The sequence below is a fragment of the Abramis brama genome (genome assembly GCF_963993115.1).
Source record: "Abramis brama genome assembly, chromosome: 4".
In the NCBI taxonomy this organism is placed as follows: Eukaryota; Metazoa; Chordata; class Actinopteri; order Cypriniformes; family Leuciscidae; genus Abramis; species Abramis brama.
In genome coordinates, this window is record NC_139966.1 from 15,994,282 (window position 1) to 16,020,748 (window position 26,467).

The 26,467-nt window shown below is 38.7% G+C and overlaps 2 long non-coding RNA genes across 2 annotated transcripts; both read right to left on the reverse strand.

Annotated features, from left to right (window-relative positions):
• Positions 1 to 18,226: 18,226 nt before the first annotated feature.
• Positions 18,227 to 19,252, reverse strand: LOC311081464. The gene is made up of 3 exons (XR_014605887.1): positions 18,931 to 19,252; positions 18,631 to 18,730; positions 18,227 to 18,471 (listed from the first exon to the last, which is right to left on the reverse strand). It is a non-coding gene; the product is annotated as an uncharacterized lncRNA (long non-coding RNA).
• A 1,239-nt stretch (positions 19,253 to 20,491) lies between these two features.
• LOC311081898 lies at positions 20,492 to 24,968 on the reverse strand. The gene is made up of 4 exons (XR_014606050.1): positions 21,787 to 24,968; positions 21,590 to 21,670; positions 21,263 to 21,394; positions 20,492 to 21,167 (listed from the first exon to the last, which is right to left on the reverse strand). It is a non-coding gene; the product is annotated as an uncharacterized lncRNA (long non-coding RNA).
• Positions 24,969 to 26,467: the final 1,499 nt, after the last annotated feature.

Sequence of the window (26,467 nt, forward strand, 5' to 3'; positions counted from 1 at the left end):
TTAACAAGCATAAGTTCGGTTTTCATGTTTTTTAGGGGATATTCCATAGGCATATATTCCAAACTGTATATTCTGTCCTACTACACTAAACCTACGTATCATACAACAATTTCTGCATTTTTACATTTTCAGAAAACATAAATCTGTATGATTAATAAGTTTGTTCCTGATAGGGACAAAAAAATAAATAAATCCACAAGGTCAAAATTGACGGCTATTACTATACTTGTGTGGATATTTGGACCCCATAACTTAGGGAACGCCAGTATCAAACACACACACATGCACACTAATAATTGTGTTGGTGACACCAACTGGCCTTATTTGGAATTGCACCTAACAGATCTTACAGAATTTTTTTTAAATATTTATATTTTTAAATAAATACGATCAATATACAGTTATGTAGCCTACACATTTAAAGATTAATAGTTTTATGCAGCATGAAGTCATTCAACAATTATTTATATTACATCGGAGGCTTCTACTTTGTCTTAAAACCTTGTTACATCATTACACGACACGGTCACTCATTCTGCGGGTGAACGTGATTTCACCAAGTACCACATGTTCCTGGATCAACATCTTTGTTGATCCTGGAACAACTTTCCAATTAACCAATAAGATTTGAGGAACAAGTTTACAGTTTATGTCAAGTTTAGGCTTAAAACCAGGGTGAGGTGCTTCAACATCAGTGTTATTCACCTATCATTTCCCTCTGATTTTAGGGAAAAGTTTGGGTAGGGTTAGGTTTAGGGGTAGGGATAGGCGGCTTAGGACTAAATTTTGGGGCAGGAATGTTATTCCAGGATCAACAAAATATGTTGATCCAGGAACATGTCTTACTTGGCAAAATCAAGGTGACCCATTCTGCGCATTCCATACAGAAAAATTGCAGCTGTCATTCAAACTTTGATGCAGATTGTCGTGAACAGTATGTGATTGCAGCTTTATTACCAAGATTTTGCTTTAGAATGTGTTTCATGTCGACATGGGTAGAGTGAAGAGAGGTAAAAAAAAATTAGGAAACATGATTTATGGAGTAGATGTGGAGGAGTTGCACAACTAATAAACAAGTTCCATGATGTCAATATAACAAAGAAGAAAACGCATTGGAGTTCAGAGGTATGGCCAGAACTGTCTACAGCTGTGTTTGGAATTAATACTTCACAATACCATAAATGGCTTTATGTTGTGTGGAATGAAACATGTTGTACATGTCATAAAAACAAAAAACTGTGATGATAAAGACAGTGATGGAAAGTCTGCGGACCATCTCTCACCTGTGGGTCTGACAGACAGCGATGGAGAGCATGACGTGGCACCAACATCTGCGGACCAAAAGCAACATCAAAAGAAGCCATACAGAACCACAAGGCCAGGACCCAAGTCTTTTACAATGTACATATCCACACGGAAATGGAAAAAGATAAGGCCTTTGCCGGGTAGCAGAAAATTGCAGAAATCATGGACATGTAATTTATGAAATATTTTGTAAAACAAATCCCTGCTGCACATTGGTTTTTACATACCAGCACTTAAAGGTCACTCACAGTCGAAAGTATCGGTGTCAATTTATGACAGTTAAGGCATCATGTTCCTTAAAACCTTGCAATGCACATTATATTTTCCGTATTACACACAAACCATTGAGCAGTGACAAACGAATTCCAATTCAGGTGACAAGAACAGGTACGGTAACCCATTTGAAACCGGAGATAAGGTCCTGGCCAGCTAGTTACCAGAAGAGAGTCAAGATTGACAAAGAACTGGTACAAGGAGTAAGTAATGTGTACTACAAAAATCTCAGGGAAACACCAGTTCCTGAGTTGATGGCTGGAAACATCACTAGAAGTTTAAATAAAAACATAGTCAAAGTAATTTCTAGTGAAAATCAAAAAAGCTGCAGACTGCATGATGATGTGATCCTGGAGCTGATGTTGACTCAGAAAATTATGAAAGACACAGATCTGTCATCCACAGGGTACGTACACCTTTTCCAAGGTCAAATTCAAGCACTTTTCAAGCACTTTCAAGGTCCAGTTTAAAGCTTTTTCCAGCACCTTACACCACTGTAAATTACATACCAATACATAGTCAAAATTATTATTTCGTGTTTTTATCACATTAAAAGAGATAATGCTATAAACAGCCAAAATTGTGTTTCGTAATAGCAGAAGGATCAGATATTTAAGCAAATCACAAGTTTTATTTTTCAAAATGTATCACTGTCTAAGTAGATAATGCCTATGAATAATACTTTTCATTATATTAATGTCCAAATATTGCTTCCCAGATAATGTGATTTTCAGGCTGTAAAACTGAAGTAATTTCAAGGGCTGAAAATATGAAGACATAGGATTTTAACAGAAATATTTTACAGGCCTTGGTTTTGGGACACATTCTTGATATAGACAAGGTTTGAACAAAATCTGAGACAGTGCAACAACAACCTGTAATTCCATTTGAACCCAGAAGACTCAACAAGAAGGGTGGCTGGCCGCACACTGATCCACTCAAGACTGAAAGTCTACAAAAACATTTTTTTATTTTTTGAATTGCATCGTGCAAAAAAGTGCAAAGTGCATGTGGGTTTAAAAACAGAATAGACACCAGCAAGCAAACGTTTCAGCACATTGCTATCTTCAGTGCTCATTTAGCAAACAACATTCACCCTTTTTTAAGCAAGTCAGCAATTGAGGACAATCAGCTGAATAAAATTATCTCAGAACCTCAGTTATCACAAGTAGAATTCCAAACAAGTTCCATCTTGCACACATATAGCAGAATGTTTCAGATACAGCTTCCAAGGATAATACAGCATTACAGACACGTTTAAAAAAAAAATATATATATATATATATTTTACAAAAAACAAGAGAATTCAAGTTCTTCATTCATACCCTCAGGAAATAAAGATTTAAGTTCAAAGATCCAAAAAGCCTCCCTTTGCAATAATTTTCTATCTCTATCTCCACCTCTCCTGTGAGGTAGAATCCTCTCGATGCCCAGGAACTTCATGTCAGACAGAGAGTGGTTAGCAGACTTAAAATGGCGAGAAATTGAAGATGTATCATCCTGTCTCCTAGTGGCACTTGTGTGTTCAATCATTCTTGTGCGTAATGCACGTGTAGTTTTGCCAACATATAGTTGTGAACAGGGGCGTCGGAAGCAAAAAAAATGTGGGTGGGTCATACTCCAGAATTTTTTTTTACTGGAGTAGATTCCCGAAGCCAAATACATTATTTAAAATCTATGCAATAATGAGTGAAGGGAATGAGTGAGATTAAAAATGAAACGAGCGCAAATCTGTCTATGCATGCATCTCTCAGAAATCAGAGCTTGGCAAGAGTATCAACTCAAATAGGCTACTACATCATATTTCTACGATATGATATCGTATATATTATAATTATTGTATGTATATTTAAATGATTTAAGCCTTGTACAATATGATACTCGAATGAATGGAATAAGCACTGCACAGCACGATCACAAATCAAACAGCGCGTTAATTGCCGTCTCTGCGCGTCTCCGTCTCTCAGCAACCAAACCAGCTCTTATAGCCTATAATCAACTAAGATTCATATACATGAATTACAACTTGATGTGTCTATTTAAATGTTTTAAACTTCCTATTAATGTGATAAGGTACATGATAGATTTCTTTGTCTCACTCTCTTGAAGCTGATTCTCGCTGTGCGTATTTGGCGCTCGAACTGTGAGTTTTTTTCCCTCTGCAACTGGCTGCGCATCGTCTCATTATATTACGACTCTCAACTGTGTGGTTACAAAGTATATTACAATGGCATCGAACACAGCTCATCCAATAATAAGCAACAACTGGAAGTGTGCGTTTTTATAACATGTGTTTTGACACTTTTGTCTGGCTATAGCATGAGAATTTTTTTTTTGCATATATGCTGTCATCAAGGCAACGTCTTTTTAAGAGACATTCCTGCTTATTTTAGCAAGACAATGCCAAGATTCATTCTTCAAATGTTACAACAGTGTGGCTTCACACAGTAAAAAGAGTTCAGGTAGTAGTTGCGCAAAAAGTGGGTATGCGCTATATGCAGGCTATATGCGGCGCATAGGGGCAAATTGGTATTTTCTATATGTAGCTGCCGTTGTCCGTTTCTAAATCATTTCAGCATTTCCTCAATGTTATATACAATTTTAGAGGACTAACAGGCTAGTAGGCGCCCTCAGGGTGTGTGTGTGTGTGTGTGTATGTCTGTGTTCATCTGAGCCTCATTGGTCTGTCACTGATCGTCAATGTCAGAATATTTGAGATGACCAATCAAATCAAAAGTTAGCGGGCTTTATGTTCACAGAAGCTGCTGAGCGCGAATTTTAGCAGAGTGACTGACGCTTCATTTTACAGTCAAGTGCGAGATGTAAGTAGCTAAACTAAACATTTCATATTCATTTGAGTGTTTTAGGTCATAAATGTTAAACGAATGACATAAATAATCAGGCAAACTAATAAACTTTTGTCTAATTTTGCCAATTTGAACTGAAAATAGGCCTATGTAAAGTGACGCATGTAATGTCTAATAATGAGTTTACTGTCATCGTGAGGTGATATGAAAAATTAACAAAGCCGTTTTCATCTTGTTAGGCACAAATGAATGTGTACTGATAATACATATTGATAATTAATATAGTACAATTTGTAGCCTTCAGCAAATAATAATAAAAAAAGCTCAGCTTTAGGAGGGGAAGAATCTTATTCTATTAAGAATAATAGATTATTATTAATCATGAATAATGATTCATTATATTTAATTCATACAAATAAATGTCAGCTGCTTGAAAGAATAAAGAATGATGATATTTTTTAGATATGTAGGCTAGTCACCAGTATTTACTTATTTTTTAATCCAACCAACTCAAAAACGTTTTGAGCTGTATGTATTTTTATCTTAATGTTCGTATATATGTAAAAAAAAGAAAAAAAAAAAGAAAAAAGATTTGTTCTGCATGAATACAAAAAAGCATTTAACTCCTGTTATTTTTTTTTATTAAATCAGTTTTTTACCTGTTTACAGATAACTACTTTGAATGGAGCTAAATAAATATAGTAATATATATCATAAACAGTTTAATGGTGTTTTTATTATGTGACTAACAGCTAACAATTATAGATGATCATAACAAAGTACAGAAACAACATGTTTATTTTGGGACGGTCGACATTAACTTTAGGACGGTTCAAAATGTTTTTCAGGACGGTTCCAGGACGGAGGTGAAAAAAGTTAGTCTGGAGCCCTGGGTTTTAGACTAAGTGAAGGCCCCAAAGACATTCCTTCTATTATCATTTGCAGAGATAAAGAGCTGGCAAATCTCTCCTATGTCAATTTGATCAAGTTTGTCTTGGTGGATGTGGCAGATGCCCACACTGTTCAGACGACGTTGACTCATGGTGGAGCGGAGCCATGTTTTAAGCCTTCTTAAGGCACTGAAACTCCGTTCGGCTTCAGCTGAGGAGCATGGCACTACAAGAAGAAGTCTAACCAAAGACTCTACTTGAGTGAAGAGAGCACGGACTTCTGGCAGCATGGCTCTGAGGCTGTTTACTGCATCAGTGATGGTGCTAGATGGATATTGAAGTTTAAACATTGCCAGCTGTACCTCCAGGGAGTGGTGGTTAATTTCTGGGTAAAGACTGACAACATCTTCCATCTTTCCTTCGACTAGCACACTTTCCAATTTTTTAAGGGTAGCGAAGCTGCTCTGGTCAAAGCGCATGGTCAACTGTACATCAACAGCATCTAATACTTTGAAGTATTCTACTCTATAGTGCTCTTCGGTGGATGCTGGTGTGAACACTGCTGCATTTCCTGTGTAGCGCTGAGGAGGTCTCCGGATATGCGGCATCTGGATGGTCTCAATGCTAAGCTCAGTGATCATGTTACAGGCCGTTGCATAAATCCAATGGAAGCTTTCATCAGACCTTTTCGCCTTGACTGTTTTTTTCACACAGTCAACTGCTGCAAGCATCCCTGTGACACTTCCAGTCTTGCTCTGAAGGGATCGGTTGAGGCACTCTAGTTCTTTGAGGGCTTCAGAGGCAAGAAGAAGACAAAGCAAAGTCTGACCCTTCTGAAAGCGCTCCAGAAGTCCTCTTGCGGTTGTACAGGTGTCAGAGGAGCCAGATGCAGCCATTTCTTCCAGACTAAGCAATACCTCTTCGTACTGTCCTATGACTGCCTGGACAGGCCCCATCCTCTGAAGCCATCGTGTAGGACAGAGGGGCTTTAGAGTTCTGAAACTCCCTGCTTCAGACTGGGCAATCTCTTTAAAAATGGTCTTGTATTTTCCAGACTGGTGATAAAGAGTGCCAAGTTTGTGGACCAAATTCAGTGCATCAGACACAACAGGGGATGAGCCACAGGCTGTCCGAGTCACAAGATTGACACAATGAGGGCCGCAGTGGACATACAAAGCAAGAGGTTGCTTCTCTCGGAGCACTGCCTGAACTCCTTTGCTTTGGCCGGACATGTTTGCAGCTCCATTGTAAGACTGCCCTCGAAGGCAGGACAGGGGCAAGTTTAACCGCAGTAGGACATCAGTTGCCACCTGAGCCAAATTCATTCCTGTTGTTGAAGACACCTCATATAGACCTATAAAGTCTTCATGAGGGACAAGATCATGATCCACATAACGGATACATATGGCCTCTTGTTCAACCCCTGACACATCCTGGGTTCCATCAATTATAATGGAGTACTGCAGGTTGGGCAACCCCTGAACATTATTTGCAATTCCCCTAACAATGGAGTTGGCCATGAGATTCAAAATCTAATTTTGAATGTCAGCACTGGTATAATTGTTGTTGGGCTTTCTTAGCCAGACTTTAAGCTAGACATGTGCCGGTATTCGGTAATGCGATAAATCGCGGTAATCAGGGTGGGAATTATGTAATTTTAGGGGCAAGGCCATTTGGCCTCCACCTTTTTTTTTTTTTTAGGGGCACCAAGGTCATATGACAGGGCACAAAGGCCATCATACAATTCAATGGTTTTCCCATTCAGATTGATAGCATAACATCCTAATTTGGAATAAGACATGGATTATGACTTTTTTAATAAAAAAAACATTTTTTAATGAGAGAGAGAGAGAGCGCCATTACATCCAGAAGGTATACACCCTCACACAACAATAGAAACAACATAAATGCCAATAAAAGCATTCAGAAACACCACAAATGCCAATAAAAGCATTCAGAAACAACACAAATGCCAATAAAAGCATTCAGAAACAACACAAATGCCAATAAATTAATAATTTCCTGCATTGTCGAACGCTCTTCTTCATGTGTTTCAAATATGGACTATAATGTTCAGTAGAGCGCCCTCAGGCTGCTGGTATGAATTGAAAACACAGCACATCAGTATACAGCGCTCATAATGATTACATCGACGCATTTGGCTATAAATTCAATAAAATATTATTCCTGTCATTGCTGTCAATAGAAATCTGATGTAAACTGAGAATATATCAATATTTCTCCAAATCTGCACACTTTTGAGCTAAAAGCCGTGAGGGACGTTGTTTTGTGAATCGCTTCCATGACGACAGAACAGGAGGTTTTTATGAATGGGAGCGTCTGACGCTCATAATTCATATTAAAGGTATCGACTCATTTTTGCATTTCATAACTCCTGACACAAATTAAGACATAACTGTCAATATAAATTTCTCAGAATACAATAGTGGTCAAATACTGAAACGTGAGTCTTATATCTTTTTAATGATGTAAGTTATAGTTTGTCAAGGTAATAACATTAAATCTTATAGTAACTTTGAACTATTAAAAAAAAAAAACGCTTCAGTGCACCGACGCCGTTACCTCTGGAACCTTGCATAGGGCCCTTTTCTGAAAAGGGCACTTATCTACTAGCAAATAGATTTTGATATTTTTAGGTCAAACTGTTCTTGTCTGTCAGTCATATAATGCAGGTTTATGGTCACGGTCTCAAAGAGCATCCACAGAGTCCAAATTAAAACAATTCCCCATCGTCCAAATTAAACAATTCCCCATCGTAAGTACACATTGATGGCCTAAGACACGAAACGAGCGGTTTGTGTGAGAAAACGAACAGTATTTATATCGTTTTTACCTCTTGTAACACAGCGACGTCCAAGTGATCTGAGGGCGCCCGTGCTTCCTGCTGTGTGACGTGTGCGCAGACTGGTGCATAGATAGACATATAGATTTCGCCTTGGCTACGGCAGTTCATGAACGAATGCCGTAGCCAAGGCGAAATCTAGTGTATATATCTATGCACCAGTGTCGACAACAGAGTGTCGTTCTTCTGTTGGTGCTGACGTTACATGCTTCTTGCACTGCTGTTTTGATGCGTGAGATCATCGATGTGATTATGACACTGAACCTGCGCGAATCGAACTTGGACAGGGCCAGGGCACACAGGCTACTGTGGCCGTACGATGATTTTTTTTTCACGGGGCATGAAGGCCAAAGTGTAGGGCAACGGCGGCCATGGCCGCGGTATAATTCCCACCCTGGCGGTAATGAATATGCACGATATTGTTATCACGGGCACTTCAAAATACCGTGAAAAATAATAGATCAGAATTTATATTTATAGAACGCGCATTAGCTTATTTTCCATCAAACCGCTTAAACAAACACTGTATATGCTGCGCGAAACACGTGCGCACTCTGATGTAAACAATCCCCACATGGAGAAGCACGGCGGAAGGAGGACTGCCGACGATTTATCCCCCTTCTAAAAGCAGGGCTGCCAACTCTACGCATTCAGTGTGAGACTCACGCAATTTACACTTTTCACACGCTTTATACAAAACTTTACACAAAAATCACGGAGCAAAGAGGACACTGACACCCGACAGACTAGACAGAGCAGGTTACTTTTGATATGAAAACAATTCTCAGCTCTCAGGTTCTGTGTCCATTTTATTACGAAATTCAGACAATAAATACCGTTTTGGTGCTTGTAAATGTGACGTGACCGATCGTTGTAGCACCTCAGTTCAAGTAAACCGATCATCTGTTACTTTTTATTTAAAGATACAGTACAACTTACCGAAAAGTATTTATGCCTCATACATAATATCGATCAATCAGTGTTTTTCAACCACGGAAAGAGGTCAATAAAACTGCAGGTGAACAATTATGTCACAGAACGTTACATTTACCTCAGGAAAGCCATTTAATGACCAACACGTCGTTAGTTGACTAGAAAAAATAGCTATAGAGGAGTATTTTGCTAAATATGTGCACTATATTACATTTGTATTATATTTTTACTTGTGTCATAATTGTTATTATAATGAAAACCAAATTATATTTAATTTGTTAATTTTTAACCTTTAATAATACCAGCTGACAGGGCTCTCTGTATGTTTACAGCATTATGTGAGATATTTTTTCTTGAGAAAAATTAACATGTAGGCTATCTACTATAGCCTACCTAATATTTATCCAAAGAGTCAATATTGACTCAAGATTGAAATCAAATCCCAAGAACTGAACTGAAATTGTGAAAATTGTGTAAAATTCTGTTTAGTTACTGTGACGAACAGTAGGTTTATTACGGAAAGAGGTTTAAAGAGGAGTCGACTACGCCACCCTGGTCACTAAACCAGAGAAGTATCCTAATGAGGACACAGGTTTGGTGTTTCCCTTACACAAAGAATTGGAGACGTGGGTATAAGAAAATACAAAAATATTCTTTATTGGACAAATGTAAAATATTAAAATATGCGGCAATTGGGATCAATCATCACTCCACACACACACACACACACACTATAACAATACAGACTTATCAGGACTTGTGATTACCGGAAGCAGGATGAGCTAGCGCCAAACTTCTCCACATCAGCAATGGTCGAGAAGCACAAACACGTGCACTACACTGCACCCTCACATCAACCAAGATCAATCACTATAGGTTATAGACCACACACACACGGTGCATCAGGCCCCACCACCAAAATAGAGCAACTAGCTCTCCTGCTCCGGACTCACAGTGCCTGAAAGACAAGAAAAGCAAATTACAACAAAATAAATAGTTTACATAAATTCTAATTTACAAGGCACAACCACAATACCCAACATCACAAAACAAAATATATGATGCACTCAAACCTGCAGTTATGGGCTTCAGTAAAGTTTTCAGTACATTGGTTTACAGTCACCAGCCTGTCCCGGCTTCACAGGCCGGCCAACACCCACAACCCTCTTTCCTCTGACAGGCTGAGGATCACTCACAAAATTATTAAGTAATGCAAATATTATTCACAAAAGGAATACCGGGTGAACCCATAAGAAATCAAAAACAAACAAAATAAATGAAGTTAAATTATCCCAATAATAAAGCAAACTAACTCAAAAATATATTAACTGCTGGGCGTGCTCACATGAGAGCCACTACTGGCCAGCAGATTATTGAAATAAAACAATAAACAAAAGTAAAAGATATTGGGAACAAAACAGCAGCAATGAAAGTCCCAATCCGAGCAGCAGTCTTCACGTACTTTTATAACAGCAGATTCATTCACCTGCAAAAGCCCGGATGTGAACTAAAATATACACCGCACTGGCTCATCATTATAATACAGTGATCACACATACCAACATGCGGCGATCGCGTCATTCGTCCGGCAGCAACAGAATGAGAACCACATAATACCAAGGCGAGCTGAAATACACAGATAACCCCATGACTAAAGATTACTCAAAATAAATACGACCACAAGAGCCACAAAGACACTTACCAGAAAGCCAAACAGCAATACACCAGCGATGATTATTGTAGTAGTATGACGTGCGTTTGTATGCGGCAAACGGCGCGCGTTCACCAACCACTGTAAACACTCGGCTTGAACACGCGCTTCTCCACAAGCCGCACAGCACCTGACAAGAGTTACGTTGTTAACCGTTTAGCGTCCGGTAGATTCGAGCAATAATAACCAGCTGCCGTCACACTCACCTCCAGCCAGAATGAAAACACAACGACTGCAAACACTCAGCACCACATGTGCTTATCCACAAACCGCACGGCAACTCCAGCCAGGATGAACGCAGAGAAATGACGCGCCAGCGAAACAGTCACACATCAACGCAATGTCCGGTGGCCAAACAGCCACCTTGATATACCCGTATGAATGAGACGATGATTACCTGCAGGCCTCTAGGGCGGAGTCAACACATGCAAACGAGGTGCTACCCAACAGCAGCACTTCACTACATTACCAAATGTTTTGACAATCACAATTACACCTATTGGCCCTCATTTATCATTCTTGCGTAGAAACGGGCGTATTGGCGTAAGATTATGCTTACACTCCTCTCATCGCCTGATTTATGAAGCTGTGCGTGCCTTTGAAATCCAGGTGTACGCAATACCTGCCCTTGATAAATGCCGCGCCTGAAAACGATCGTCATTAGAATAACACGCCCCTATATATTCAAGTCTCCGCTCCCCCCACGCCCTCATTTTACGCCATGGACACACAGAAGACGGCAAAGAAGAGAAACTTCTTTGAGAAAGAGAAAGCGAAACCAGGGAAGTGGAAAGAAACAAAATTGATTTCTAGATTTTTATTATTAATTACGCTTATTGTTATTTAGAAGAAGTATGTCGTTATTAGGCTATTATTATTTGTATTATTATTATTTAAAAGAAGAAGGTCTTTATTTTGTCAGTCTGAATTATTTTTTTGGTCATTGAAAGCCTTTCATTACTAAATCCAGTCCGTGCACAGCTGCCGGGCCTAACCCTGGCCTAACCATCGTTTCAAAGAATAGTACAACGGCGAGCGCGTCGAGTATAAACGCCTCGTCCGTTTGGGGAGGTGCGCGCGCAGTCTGCGGAGACTCGCGCTGCGGAGCCAGGCGAAAGTATAAACAAGGCTTGAAACGTCAGGTAAAGCGCACAGGCTCGCAACTGAAGGAATACATATGTCTACAATTCAAATGCTTTGGTAAAGTCACACAAATTAAACATTGAAGTCCATGTTGCACAAAAATAAACACTCAGGTTTATAATTACTATGTTGTTGTTTTTTTTACAGTGGGTCATAATATATCATATCTTTTAGTTTGTCAGTGCGTTTTGTAGTGTTAGGAATTGTTTTTCTGCGCATTCCCGCACTCAAAACGTGCGTACACCACCTCCTGAGCTGGCGTAGGATTTGAGCGTGCCATACGCCAACGTCCATATTGATAAATCTCAAAGTCACCGTGGTTTTGGGTGTACGCCAGGTGTACGCTGGAAATTTGGTGTACGCACTTTTGATAAATGAGGGCCATTGTGATGCAAGTTGTTTTTTTTCTACATCCCTCCCCCAATACATCCGTTTCTCTTGAGCAATTAAAATATCGTGATAATACCGTATACCGTGATAAAAGCTCAATCAATTAATCGCAGCATGAAAATTTGATACCGGCACATGCCTACTTTAAGCACATCGTCATCCTCTGTTCTCAGTTGCAGAAGTTGCCTTAGATTCCCTTCTTCATTACCATGGCCACGCAGAGCTAGACCTTGGCGGGCAAGAAAACGTATTGACTTGACTATTTTGTCCAGGCATGATCTAGCCTCTCTCTGCTGCTGCTCCTTCACTGTGGATAGATGTGTTTCAATGCTTCTTTTTTGGTGGGTGTATGTTGTTATCGCCACTTTATGAGCTTGACTCAGCTGGTGAGTTGAAAATTTGTCAATGGCTCTTTTCCAATTTCGAAACCCAGTTGAGACAAAAGCTGGATCCATATTTTTGGCAAGAGTGCTGCTCTGTTGTTTGAAGGCTTGCATGCAATAAAAACAAAATATACCTTTGGCACTGGGAGAATAATGAAGCCATGGATAGTCCCTGAACCACTGCTCCTGAAACCTGAGTGTCTTACTTAAAAGTTGCTGGTTTGGAATGACTCTTGGGTCAGGCTGGTTTGCCTTGTTATACGTCTCATCCTGACTCTCACTCTCTTCCCTGCCTAATCTCGTGCCTTCTTCGTTTCCTTTCTCACTCCCTGGCTCTCTCTCTGGCTCCTAGAAATGAAAAAAGGTGTTTGCCATAGCTCTGCCATAGCATTTCACTGATATTTGTTATGTATTTTGTTCAAGACATATATGCTGCTGTACTTTTTAATGTACTCTAATTTATTTTGTAATTTACACAAGATAGTATATTAAAGTTTTTTTTTAAGTTTTCTTGATTTCTAAGTCTGTGTATGTCTTAACATTTATATTTAATTATTTTTGCACTTTTAATATACCATTTTGAATACTGAATAAAACAGCTTTATAATAAACTATTAGAGTAATGCTAATACTTTTTTAATGAGCTTAAATGCTATTTAAATGTTTGTAAAGACCACCCATTGGCCTAACAACGGAAGTCCAACGGTATGGGCGAAGGGATAATGCGTGTATGTCTTTTCAGCGCTCCAGTGAAGTTCACTTAATTTATTGCAATTTAGTTTCAATATTACTTTAGCTTTACGCTTAATCTGACTCTTAATTACGCTTAATCTGACTCCAATTTCAAATGATAGTCAACTTTAGATTGTGTTTCTTATTAGAAAATATTGATTATGAAGTAATTTAGATCTTTGATTACTCTGGGTATCCCATAATTTCAAATATCCGTTCATTATTGACCCTGTGTCGCTTTAAGACGTCACGTCGTGAATGTGCGCTCACGATCACAAACCAGACAGTTCTGAAATAGTCAGAGGGTGCAGTGCAACTATTTTACCCTAATCGGCCGCTCACTCATAACAAAGGTGTAATTTTTTTTAATAGTTGCGAGCTTGCAACGTGCTAAGTCAGTGATAGTCAGAAATCGGAAGGTCTCCTTAATGATGTGCCCCCATGCTCCAATCATAGTGCCTTCGGTTTGATCTATCCTGGACAGAGATTTGCGGAAACACCAGACTGCACATTAATCTACTAGGAAAAATGATTTCAGAATACTTCCGAATAAATCAAGATGTAACATTTATTTGTGAGGTAAAAAGGTATCATTACAATTACACAAGTGATTAAAAGCCAATTCAGAAATAATAAATACATGACATCAATTACTCAAAGATGAATCTAAAAGTAAGCAATGCATTGCTGACAGAAACACACAGTGGTGTGTGAGTGTTTTCCAACAGGGAAACACTGAAACAGCACTGTATGGGGGATGATCCTGGTTACAGATTCCCAAAGACTGCTCTGTCACCTACCCTTAAATACCCAGACCAGAACAAAAGGCTTATACCAATATTTTTTAGAGTTTGTTTTGGGTCAATTCCTGTTCCCCAGGGGGTAGCACCTAGTTTCGGGGGAGAGGGGAGATATCTTGAGTAACTTGCCCAACACAATCAAATCAGTTTAAGTTGAGAAAGAGAACCTTTCATAATGTTTTCAAAAAAAATAAAACTTACCTGAGACTCCCTGTCTCTCACTGTCTGTGCCTGCCTACTACTACTGCTATCTGTTGTCTCCTGCTCTGCTGCCTAAGGACAAATGCAACATTTATGTTAGCATTTTAGCATTTTTCTCATATTTCTTGTGGACAATTTTTATTTTCAATTTAATTCTTTGAAATAATAGGCTATAGGGTTCTTACTTTGCGTTTTGGTGCACTAAAAAATGTCCTGATGTCTGTCTTTCTTTTTTCTGCCATGATGGTTGGCTGGCTGGCTAAACACACACACCCACACACACAATGTTCAGGTTATTTACAGTAGCAGAAGGACTTTGTTCTATCATATATTACCTTCTATAATTGGTTTTAATGTTGCTAGTCAGTGAGGATAACCAGTGGCGCCTTAGCTTTAATATCAATATCAATATAGCACTGGTACAACTAGCTTCTCTCATTGACCAGGATTCAAAGAGCTGCAACACTGCACTGATTGATGTACTGAAGCTATAGCTAGCTAGCAAAAAAAATGACAGATAACTGTAAGAGTTATAAAACAAAATAGTGTAAGGCCGTGTGTCCACCAAAGCGTTTTTTTTTTCATGCGGCTGGCATGTTTTTTCAATTGTTTTCAAAGGGAGTGCGGCGTTTTGACATAAGTTCAACTTTGGGAAAAACGCAGCGCTTATCACTGTCACTTTTTACCCAACCGATTAATCACAGTGGAGGAGGGGCGGGACAAATACCACACCAACCAACTGTCACAAGTTCACAACATTATTTAACTTATGGACAAGATCAACCAGCAGAGCTAACAGAACAAAATGGATGAAAAAAAAATATATATTGCTGGTCTCCGAACATTCGTGTCTATACCAGATGACATCCGTACTATATAAACATTGTATGAAACAAATTATCTGCGAAATCAGTTACAAGTAAACTGTGCCGCGGATATTCTGTATATCATAGCAACCAAGCGTCTCAACTGAAAAAACGCTGCGCTGCCAAAACACTTAACTGTATTAAATGCTGCAACAAAGACTACATGATGCCCTTAAAAGCTACAGGCAAACAAATTATGAATGAACATTCACCTCAAATACCAGCTTGTTTAGTGATAGTGTGTGAGCAAATAACAGCTGAACCCACCTGAGCTAAGTTAGATATCAAAGACTAGAAAGACAGTCCAGTCCACTACTATTACTTATGAATGGGAGAAACTGTCCCGCGACTCCCGCCTTCTAGGTAAAAGAGCCAATCGCTGATTGGTAAAGTCATTGCGTCACTGCATCGATCTGTTAGAAGCTCCGGTTCCCATAGAAACCTGAGACTCGCGCTTAGGACAGCACATGCGCATGGGCTCATCTAGCCTGTAAAGTAAGGGTTTGGTGTGAGCCAAGTGGAATGGATTTGAGCAGTAGCGTGGAAATCAATGCTGTAGCTAAATCGCGGAATGGAGTTTAATGTATTACGGCATTCCTCAAGTGGAATGGATTTGACTGACGGCATGCTGAAAAGGGAACAGACATATACGCTGAATTGAGACGGTAAAAGTGAGTGGGTCTAATATCATTGGTATTAAAAAGTGGGTGGGTCTTGACCCACCCATATACAATGGTTCCGACGCCCATGGTTGTGAACATGGACAAATGATAATGTAGATAACATATGTACTCTTACAAGTAATCAATTGTCTAATCTTATACGTTTTTAGTGTACGAGGATGTGTAAATGATTTACATTTGACATACTTAGTACAAGAAGAGCAATCGTGACATGGAAAATTGCTCTGGGCATCGACAAGAATAGTTGGAGAAGAGATGTAGGTGTCAGCATGGACAAGCTTGTCCCTCAAGTTAGAGCGCCTGGAAGACACAAAAAGTGGTTGATCACTAAATACATTCAATAGCTGGGGATCACTTTGAATAATGTGCCAATGATTCTTGATAATGGTTTTAATATCATTACTCAGTGGACTATATGTAGATTTAAAAATGCATGAAAAATTCTTATTTCTTTTTTTCATAGTCAAATTTCTCTCCTCCTATTTTTGTAGGATAGAAACCTTCTCAAGTGCAGTATCAAGCCACTGGTTAGGATAGCCCCATGATTTAAAGTCCATGTACAAGCTCTGGGCTTTAGACTCAAAATCTTCTCTCCCAGAACAAATGGAATAAACAACCCAGAAGACTCTGGCAGTGCACAAGCACCTGCCTGATAAAAAGACTATATTAATTGAAATAAAAAAATGTATTTCATTGCCAAGACATATACATTTATATACTGGAATAGAGCAGTGTAAATACTGCATAAGGCCATCCTCAACCTTCAGTGTTTCCCAAAAACACATAAGCCGTTTCTCAATACGAAGTTCGCAGAGTTTGGACTTGCCAAGTTCGATTCAGAAGAACGAACTCTCGAGGACGGGAGGATGCGAGTCCAGTCATTCTACAAATGGAACGGCAGCGTACTTGTTAGCGTCACTCAGCATGCAATAGGCCTGCATGCTTTACTTGAATTAACTTCTTTTTTATTTTCAATATATTAAATATATTAGTATTAAAAAACTAATATGTACCTACTCTGATTATTTTCACTTTATATTTATAATGAAATTGAATATAATATTAAACAACTGCCTCTTTTTTATTTTAAAAATTATTAAACATATTAATATGTGGTTCAGGTAACATTACCTACCGTGATTATATTTACGTCATTTAAAATAAAATAAAATGTGTGGACACAACTGCCTCTTTTCATTAAGAACAATCTAGCAATAAACCCACTCAGCTACAATTTAAATAAAAAAAGCAGGAAAAACGGTTGAAAGGTGTAAATCAGTGTAAATCAAAATGGAACAGCTTAGGATTGCCATTGCAATTGCTATTCTTTATCAAGATGCTGAAGAGGAGGCTGCCGAACGGAGGAGAGAAATCCTTCAAAGAAAAGCCAGGATGCAGCGGAGGATGGCGAAGAGATGTGCCATATTAGCATGTCTCTCCAGCTTTGTACGTTTTTCTAATTATTCTTTCTTCATAAACTGCCCATATATCCAATGGTCCTATGGACTTAGTAATAGTTAGGTATATCCAAATGAAAAGTAATGATAAAAATGTATTATAATGTATCATATAGGCACCTTATCAACAGACTACATAAAGTACTAACTCACAAAAAGTTATGTGAACTATCGCAGGGATGTCATGAGACTACATTAGATTTTTCCAAATAAACTGACAAGTACAATAGAGGTCTGACAGTTAATAACATTTAAATTAACTAGCTTACACTTCACACACCTTTTATTTGTCTTTGTGGTGCTCAAATAAGTTGATAGTTTGTTTACCATCTTTATATATTTAGGTGCACATCATATTACTGCATTAACACAAACAGGACATTTAATGTCTATAATAATCATATAGGCTACAACTTTTAGACCCTGGGATGAATGTTGTGCTAGAGCTTATCAATAAATGAATGAAACCGAAACTGAGTATAAACAAATACTTCACGAAAAGAGCAAATGTTAGAGGGAAATTTAATTCTGGCAGACTTTAATTAATTTTAGACAATATCCTTAAAACAACTGAATAAATAGCCTATAGTAATAAATACATTAAATATAGTAAAAACATTTTAAAAATCCAAAAATATAATAAATACATATTGCAACAACAGTACATATAGTAAAAACTTTTTTAAAAGCGATACATATAACAAATACATAATACAACAAAAGTAAAAACATTCTTAATTTATATATTATCTATATATTTTAACAGGAACAAAGTCCCACTCGCAGGTATTCTCAGATCAATGACCAGGTACCTATCCTGGTCAAGTTTTTTTCTGGAGAGGATTTAAAGCCAGGATTTAAAACTGTTCACAATGTTGTGGAGGAGATGATGACCATCCTCCACAAAATTATTCATTTTCCAAAAGCAGAGGAAATGGAGGAGGTGGGGGGTGGCTTTGCTCGCCTTGCTGGCCATGAGGCATCCCGCTGTGCTGCTGGTGCCATCGACGGGTGCCACATCAGGATTGTTCCTCCTGCAATGCCACAAAAAAAGATGCTACATAAATAGAAAGATCTTCCCTTCCATCATTCTACGGGGCACCTGTGATGCCAAAGGCACATTTATAGATGTGTATATTGGCAATCCAGGCTCTGTACATGATGCCCTTGTGCTGCGCAGATCACCAATGTACCAGCAGGCTCTGTATCCACCAGCTGGATACTGTCTTTTGGGAGATGGTGGAGACCCTTGCCTGCAGCATCCTATTGCAATCATGACCCCATACCGCCAGCCTGTCGCAAGTAAGAACACTTTTTTTTATGTCAGACAGACAGACACACACACACACACACACACACACGATAAACCAAATTGTTACTGTCATGAATTTGCAATACACCACACATTTTCTACACAATTTTTGATTAACAGGCCAAGTTGAAGCCCGATACAACAGGCATCATGCACAAGTACGGAACATCATCCAGCGCACCTTTGGAATGTTAAAAACTCGCTGGCGTGCAATTTTCTTGCGGGCCCTGGAGATCAGGCCACTGTTCGCCCCAAAGGTGATTGGTGCCTGTTGTATCCTCCACAACATCTGTGTGATGGGAGGTGATCTCTTAGAGGAGGAGGAGGAGGAGGAGGAGGAGGAGGAGGAGGAGGAGGAGAGCCAAGGACAAGAAGACAGCGAGGATGGTGAGAATGCAGCAGTGGGTGAGAGGGACCATCTCCGAGGACGTCTGGCTGCTCAGCTTTCTTCTCCCAAGGAACTGCCTGCATGTCTAATTGAACATGACTACATCTAGACAGTAAACCTTTCCAGATGTTGTCATGTTCATTAAAAGAGGAACATAAACAGTGGTAACACTTTATAATAACTGCACGCTATTAATCATTAGTTAAGCATTAGTAAACAGTTAATTCGTCATTTATAAAGTATTAATAGACATTAATAAGCAGTTTATAAATACAGTTATAAATGCTTTATTCTTGATTTATAAGCATATCTATAATGTGTTTAATAATTGTATTTTCATACTTTATTAATGATCAATTTATCATTTCTAAATGAAGTATTGCATTATTTACAAACTGGTTGTTTAGGAGTTGTCAGTGGTTCATAAGATCACTTAGAAAGTGTAAGTAAATGATTAATAAACTATTTAAATACATATTATTATTCAGACATAGTAATAGTTACTTAGTGTGTTAATAAATGGTTTATTCACATTCATTTCAACTGTAATTCATGGTTAATTCAGGTAGTTATAAAGCATTTAGTAGTGGTTAGTTAACTATTTTTGTGAGCTCATCTAAAGTGAGGACTAGTTATGCCTTGTAAAACATTTATAAAGGAGATTTAAAGGCTGTTAAATATTTTTATGTTCTGTATCACTGTGAGTGTTTGTTTCCTTTTTCTGTTTAGAAGAAAACTGAGTCTTTAAATCTCTTTTATAAATGCTTTACAAGGCATAACTAGTCCTCACTTTAGATGAGCTCACAAAATAGTTAACTGACCACTACTAAATGCTTTATAACTCCCTGCATCTACTACATTTACTTACACTTAAGTGATCTTATTAATCACTGACAACACCTAGTTTGTAAATAATGGTAAATAATGTAACTGGTCTGTAAATAATGCTATACTTCATTTATAAATGATAAATTGATCATTAATAAAGTATGAAAATACAATTATTAAACACATTATAGATATGCTTATAAATCAAGAATAAAGCATTTATAGCTGTATTTATAAACTGCTTATTAATGTATATTAATGCTTTATAAATGATGAATTAACTGTTTAGTAATGCTTAACTAATGATTAATAGCGTGCAGTTATTGATAAAGTGTTACCTAAATGGTTAAAACATTAGCTATGACATTAATTAGAAAGATAGGTATGAGTAAATGTGCAAGTAGATGGATATAAAGATAGATAAATTTATACGTTTTCTTAATGTTGGTATGTTCTTCTTGAGATTTAACTGCATGATTGTAAATAATTGTTCACAACTATAGACATTGGATTTTATATTATTTGTGTTTTTGTTGTAAATATAAAGAATACACTGTTTCTACAACAATGATTTGCCAGGGTTGAAATTGAAACATTAATTTTTTATTTTTTTTATTCAAATCATTTATATAAAATCATTTATCATTAAATAAAACATTAATTTAGAATTTATTAACAAGTTTTTCAAACAGAGACAGGTATGTCTCTGCTCTGGCTGTTGCTGCCCTCTCTCTCTCCTCTTCTCTCGCCACTGCTTCTCTCTCCCTCTCTGCCTGTTCTTTTAGAAAGTCAAGAAGAGTCTGGCTGTCCCGTCGCCTCTTTCTTGACTGCTGGCTGCTCCTGGCTTCCACAGAAGGGGTAGAAGCTGGTGTGCTGAGCCACCTGTAGTGGCAGTCAGGTTTGATGCAACAACTAAGGGCAGAGTAATTGAGTGCTGCCCCTGGAGTGCAGCATCCATTGCAGTGTACCACTGCCAGGTGGCAGCAGTCACACTACTGGCCTCTACCCCTTTTCCTGTGGGTGGGTCCCTAAGCTCCTGAAATAAAGCAAAATGCTGTCATGTTCTCACCTCACATTGTTCCACACTTTTAGACATTTTTTATTTTTATTTTTTCCCTCTACTGTTACGTTTGTGATGTAATGCAGCTACGTTTTGTCTGTTGTGGTTTCTGCTGTTGTCTTCTTCTCCTTTAGGATTGGTCCTGGACATAAAGGAAGATATTCTTAAGAATTTATGTAACCTAACAGTTTTGAGGCACCAAAAACAGCTCATTGAAATAGTTGTTAATTCTCCTACCTCACTTATTGACATTATTGCAGGAGCAGCTGTCTTTAAAAACTATGAAGAATGCAACTTATGGACCTTTTCTGCTCCCGGACTGTGATGGCCTTCGAACTCCACGCTGAGGTGTGCGAGATCGCCTAGATCCTGAAAAAAAAACAAAAACGTTGAAGCTCATTGAAATCGTTTTTAAAGACAGCTGCTCCTGCAATAATTGAGGTTGGAGAATTGACAACTATGAAGAATGCAACTGATCATGGACATGAAAAAATTGACTAGCTAATGGCGATTTTATTGCCAAGGTGTATGTAGAGGGTTGTAAAAAAAAAATTACTGACTTACTGGCTGACTCTGGACTAAATGCTTCTGATGATTCAGACCTTGTGGGTGAACGGTGAAGCGTTGGACGAGAACATCCAGAAACTGAAAAAGGAACAGGAAGGTTGAAAGACTTTGTTTTGAGCCCAGACTTAAAAATACTTTATATTCCATTTGCATTGTGAGCAAGTAAAGTAGAATAAATAAAAACATGAAATTACTGTCTGAAGATGCAGGACTCTCTGGTTGTCTAATGGCGGTGTTAGCCAGTTCTGGGGGTGCAGGTAACTGGAGCAGCATTGTATTTTGTCCTGTGGTTGTTAAAAGAAATTCCAAAACCAGAAGCATTACAGCAACTTAAATGACAGAAAACTCATATTTCCAACCATTCCCTGAAGTTTGATGACTGTTCGTGAAGTTCGTGCTTGCTAGTGTAGCAGTAGGGGATTTCCCCTTTCTTGTCTCTTTGCGTCATTACCCTTATATGGTAATGGGTGGATGAGGTAATCAGTGCCGGTGTATTTAAGTGCGTAGACTGGAAGCCCTTGAATGTAGGCTTTGTCATACCCGCCCCTCTTCCGGTTTCATTATAGTTAAGGATTCCTGTAACCTTTTTTTTGGCTGTATGCCCTGGAGTTGCGTCAAGCGCTCATTGGAAGCTTTAAGCTGGACATTCGTGAGTGCATCCTGACTTCGTGATAACGTTATGTGTGGTTCGTGAGATGTGTGTGATTCTCGTGTGTCTCCCGCGTACAACGTGATTAACTCAGGTCGTGCTGCTGTTTTTCGTGACTAGATCAGTCTTTGTTTCTCGTGAGAGGATAGTTTACTTGATGATTGCCGTGTTTTGTTTTGTTTTTCATTTCATGGTTTGGGTTATTTTTGTTATTTCCTTAATGAGGTTTGCTTGACCAGTGTGATTTGGGCCGTTGGCCATGTGGTGTAATTAATTATATTATATCATATCATATCAGTAGTGTCTCCCTAACGGTCACCTGTTGAGACCAATAATTACTGATTTGGTCAATCTTTCTATTTGTGTCGGATGTGATTACTGTGATTATTTGTATTTGTATCGTACCCACTAATCTTTCTTTTTTTGTTTGTTTTTTTGTTTGAGTCAAGGCTGAGGGCGCCGAGGGGGAGGCTAGTCACCTGGGTGAACACATTTGCTGTGAGGTTGGAGCACCAGGGTTGAGCACTTCGACTTATTTGGTTTGCCGTGCACACATAAATGGTTGAGCGCACAGTTGTTTATAGCTAGCTTGCCACCCCTAAAGTAACTTTAGCCTTGTTCATATATATATATATTTTTTTGTATTAATTCTTTTTTTTCTTATATATTATTTTGTGGAGACGATACATTTGTTTTTTTTTGGTTGTGATGTTTTGTTTGATGTGATAACTTGCTTGGATCACGTATGCCCGGAGGAATGTTCTTTTAACATTGTTCTTAGTATTGTTACAATAAATTTGCTAGTGATTTATACTATTTAAAGATACAAGCAGAATATTTTCTTCTCAAATAAAATTATTTATTTGTTTGCTGAATTACACGATTCTGACTTTTCTCTGCACCACCGAACCTGGGTTCCTTTTTTTATATTTCCTTGGGTGTAATTCCCAAGGTGGCGTAGTCAGGCTATCTGAATTGAGTTATATTACAAAAATACTGCTTCGGTCACACTAGCTAGAAGAAAAAACACAAAATGGACCACGTGTTTAGACGTATGGCAAAATTGTGTCAGATAGGCAAGCTAGCTAGCTGAGGTAAGCGCAAGTTTAGAAATGGCCTAAACAAAGCTGAAATTAATTAATCTGGCAATCTACGATGTAACATAACTAAAAAATAAATCACAAACAGTTAAACCTTAATAGCTTATTAATATCCGCATTTTGGGAACTTCACACAGATAGCTATAGCTAACTGTCCATCGGTGTGGTGTGTACACGTGGTAGCTAGCCGCATAATGTCTAGCTAGTACGTTTACAATAAAAAAGGTCAGGTTTGGTTGAAATAAGGTAAACGTTTATAATGTTACACTTATTTTGCCATCATAGCTAATTATTTTGTCATAGCTACTTACTTTACACAGCTGCTTTCTGGCGTGAAGAGCTTTCTGGCGGTTGGCTTGATGGGTGGAAAAATACAGAGCGCGCGCTTCCTCTGCTGCATGCATGTTCGCGCGCGCGCCTCATTGCTTCTTCTTCTGGTGTTTAATGGCGGATTGGCAGACCAACATAAATGGTGCATTCCCGTCACCTACTGATCTGGAGTGTGGAGTATACTTGGCTTTGGAAGAAAGCGCCTCATTGCTTCTTCTTCTTTCAGGTTTTATGGCGGTTGGCAACTAACTTTAATGGTGCATTACCGCCGCCAGCTGGGGTGTGGTAATTCTTTCCAAGTATGAATCCTCATTGCACGTACAGTTTCATGTATTTTTTTATAACTTTGATGGAATATGTAAAACTCTTTAAATTTGAGATAATAATGAACATGGTTTGGTAGTTTGTTTTCTCCGTTGTTTTAGCATGTATAACAGACTATCCTAGCTGTCTTAGACTATCAGTTGAAAACATGTCTTAGATGATCAGTTGAAAACACGTAGTCAAACAGTCCGGCCGAAACTACTTAGTTGAAATCACGTCGTAAACCAGTCCAAGGCGGACCGACTTATTTTCAACCATATTTCAACGTTGAAAGACGGTAACTGTTTACTGGGTTACTTACAGTTGTGAGTTTTCTCCTCCGCCATTGATGCGAACCTGGTGCGAACTGAATTCTGGGTTATGGTCCGTATCAAGTCCGTACAAGTCACCTCTCGATGCATCCTCGGTAAAAGGGGCGGATCAAGAACACATCCGGGGATTTGAACTGGACTTGGCTAGATGTGAACTTTGAATTGGAACAGTACTTGGGCAGCGACTGATGACGTTTCACAAGAACACAAGTACAGACAAGTACGCATATTGAGAAATGGCTATAGACTAATTCGTGGCAGTGCACCACAGAATCAACACCGGCCACCACAGAATCAACACCGGCCGCCACATACTGCGTTTCGTAATAAAAACTTTTTTCTGCGCTATTTAAAACACGCAGCGTGTTCATTCAGTTGCATTTCCTTTCCCTGCTCTCCCTCCGTCTCTGTCACTCACGCGTCTCTCTCACAAGCGCTTTTTTGTCTCGCCAAAGCTTTATTTGGTCGGTGAGTGATGTAGATGACTGCTGTGCTTGCGATAGAGCGCAAATTACTGAAAGAACGAGCAGAGAGAAAGAGGCCCGGTCGCGCGCGTCTTCAAACTGTCTTGCTCTCTCTCGCTCCCTCGCGCATATTAATCAAAATCAATTGAGAATTGACACGATGGGACACGAAATTTCACGTGGAGCATTCGGATATTTTTTTTTTCCTGAATTACCGCTGGGTGTGAATTGTGCAAAAAAAAAAAAAAAAAAAACTTTTTTGACACCCATTTATTTCAATGGCTTGTGCTACGCGAGGGCGTTTTGTTGCTGCGTCGACCAAAGCAGAGCGAAGCATTGGCAAAGTTCAACTTTTGCCGCTGCGCTCTGTGACAATTACCCGCGCGGCCAATAAAAACGGGGCATCCAAAAAAGCGCGGAAATCAAAATGAAAACTCTGCCTACTTTTGCTCTGGCAAGCGTAGCGCAAATCATTCTGTATCTGAAGGGCTACATTTTATTTCTCCATTTAATAAACAAACAAACAAACAAACAAACTATTCAGTCAGAGAGGTATTTGTTGAGAATGAAATACAGTTACAATTTCAAGCATTTTCAAGCATTTTATCCAAAATTTAAGCACTTTTCAAACCTTGAAAACACAACATCAAAATTCAAGCATTTTCAAGGATTTCAAGCACCCGTACGAACCCTGCATCCAGATTTTGCCCAGGATATGTCCTACATCTGCAGGTGGATCCATTTGGAGTGCATCTTTACACTTAGACAGGACTGGTCATCCTTGTACAACATCTCAGAAAAGGAAATCCTGTTACTCTGTATTTGGATGCTACTTGAGGGGTTGTGAGTAGAGAAATTAAAGTGTCTGAAATGATAACAAATGACCACACAATCCCAAATATTTCTTTCTGGTTGCATCAGACTGTAACAAAGTGACAGAAACTCACTCTCTACAACATACACCGGGTTGAAACCGACTATAGTTGGGCACTCATCCAGAGTGTCCTATTGTCTTTCAACAAACAAGATATACATACCTACCTAAAGGACAGCTACAATTTAGTTACAGGAAACGACACCATGGCAGACTTCAGGAGACTAACTATTCTTCACCTACTGTATGTTCTGCCCATATAATTAAGGCAGTCCATGGAGCAATTGGCAGAAGAACAACAGACAAGGGCTTGAAAGAGTTTGCTACTCACTGTGTGGCACAAACACCACAAGTCTGAAGCAGGCATTAGACATTTTCGAGTGCATGTGCCATGTCTTTTATACCAAATCAAACACACAGTGTGTAAATCAGTTTCTTCAAAAAACTGACCACATTCGTGGAATAAAAATTCCACAAGACGCTCTGGATGAGAAGCAGGCAGTGGACGACTACATCCCTCCAGAGGCAAACACAATATTGGCCAGGTCACCATTTACAAAAGAGTTTACTACTGTACTTGAGGCTGTCATGTCTATTGAAGATCCTGAGGAGGAAACTGAAATTGACAACAACAAATATCATTGTCCAGGGATTCTGGATATTCTGATGAAAGACTACATGCCAATTTGTCCACTCTGGTCAGGGATAATGCTTGGTGATTTGAAAAGATTCAAAGACAGAGAGTCTATCAGAGAATGACGATGACCTACAGAAAACACATGGCACGAACTGTCATGCTGAAAACTGGTTCTGTATTGTCAAA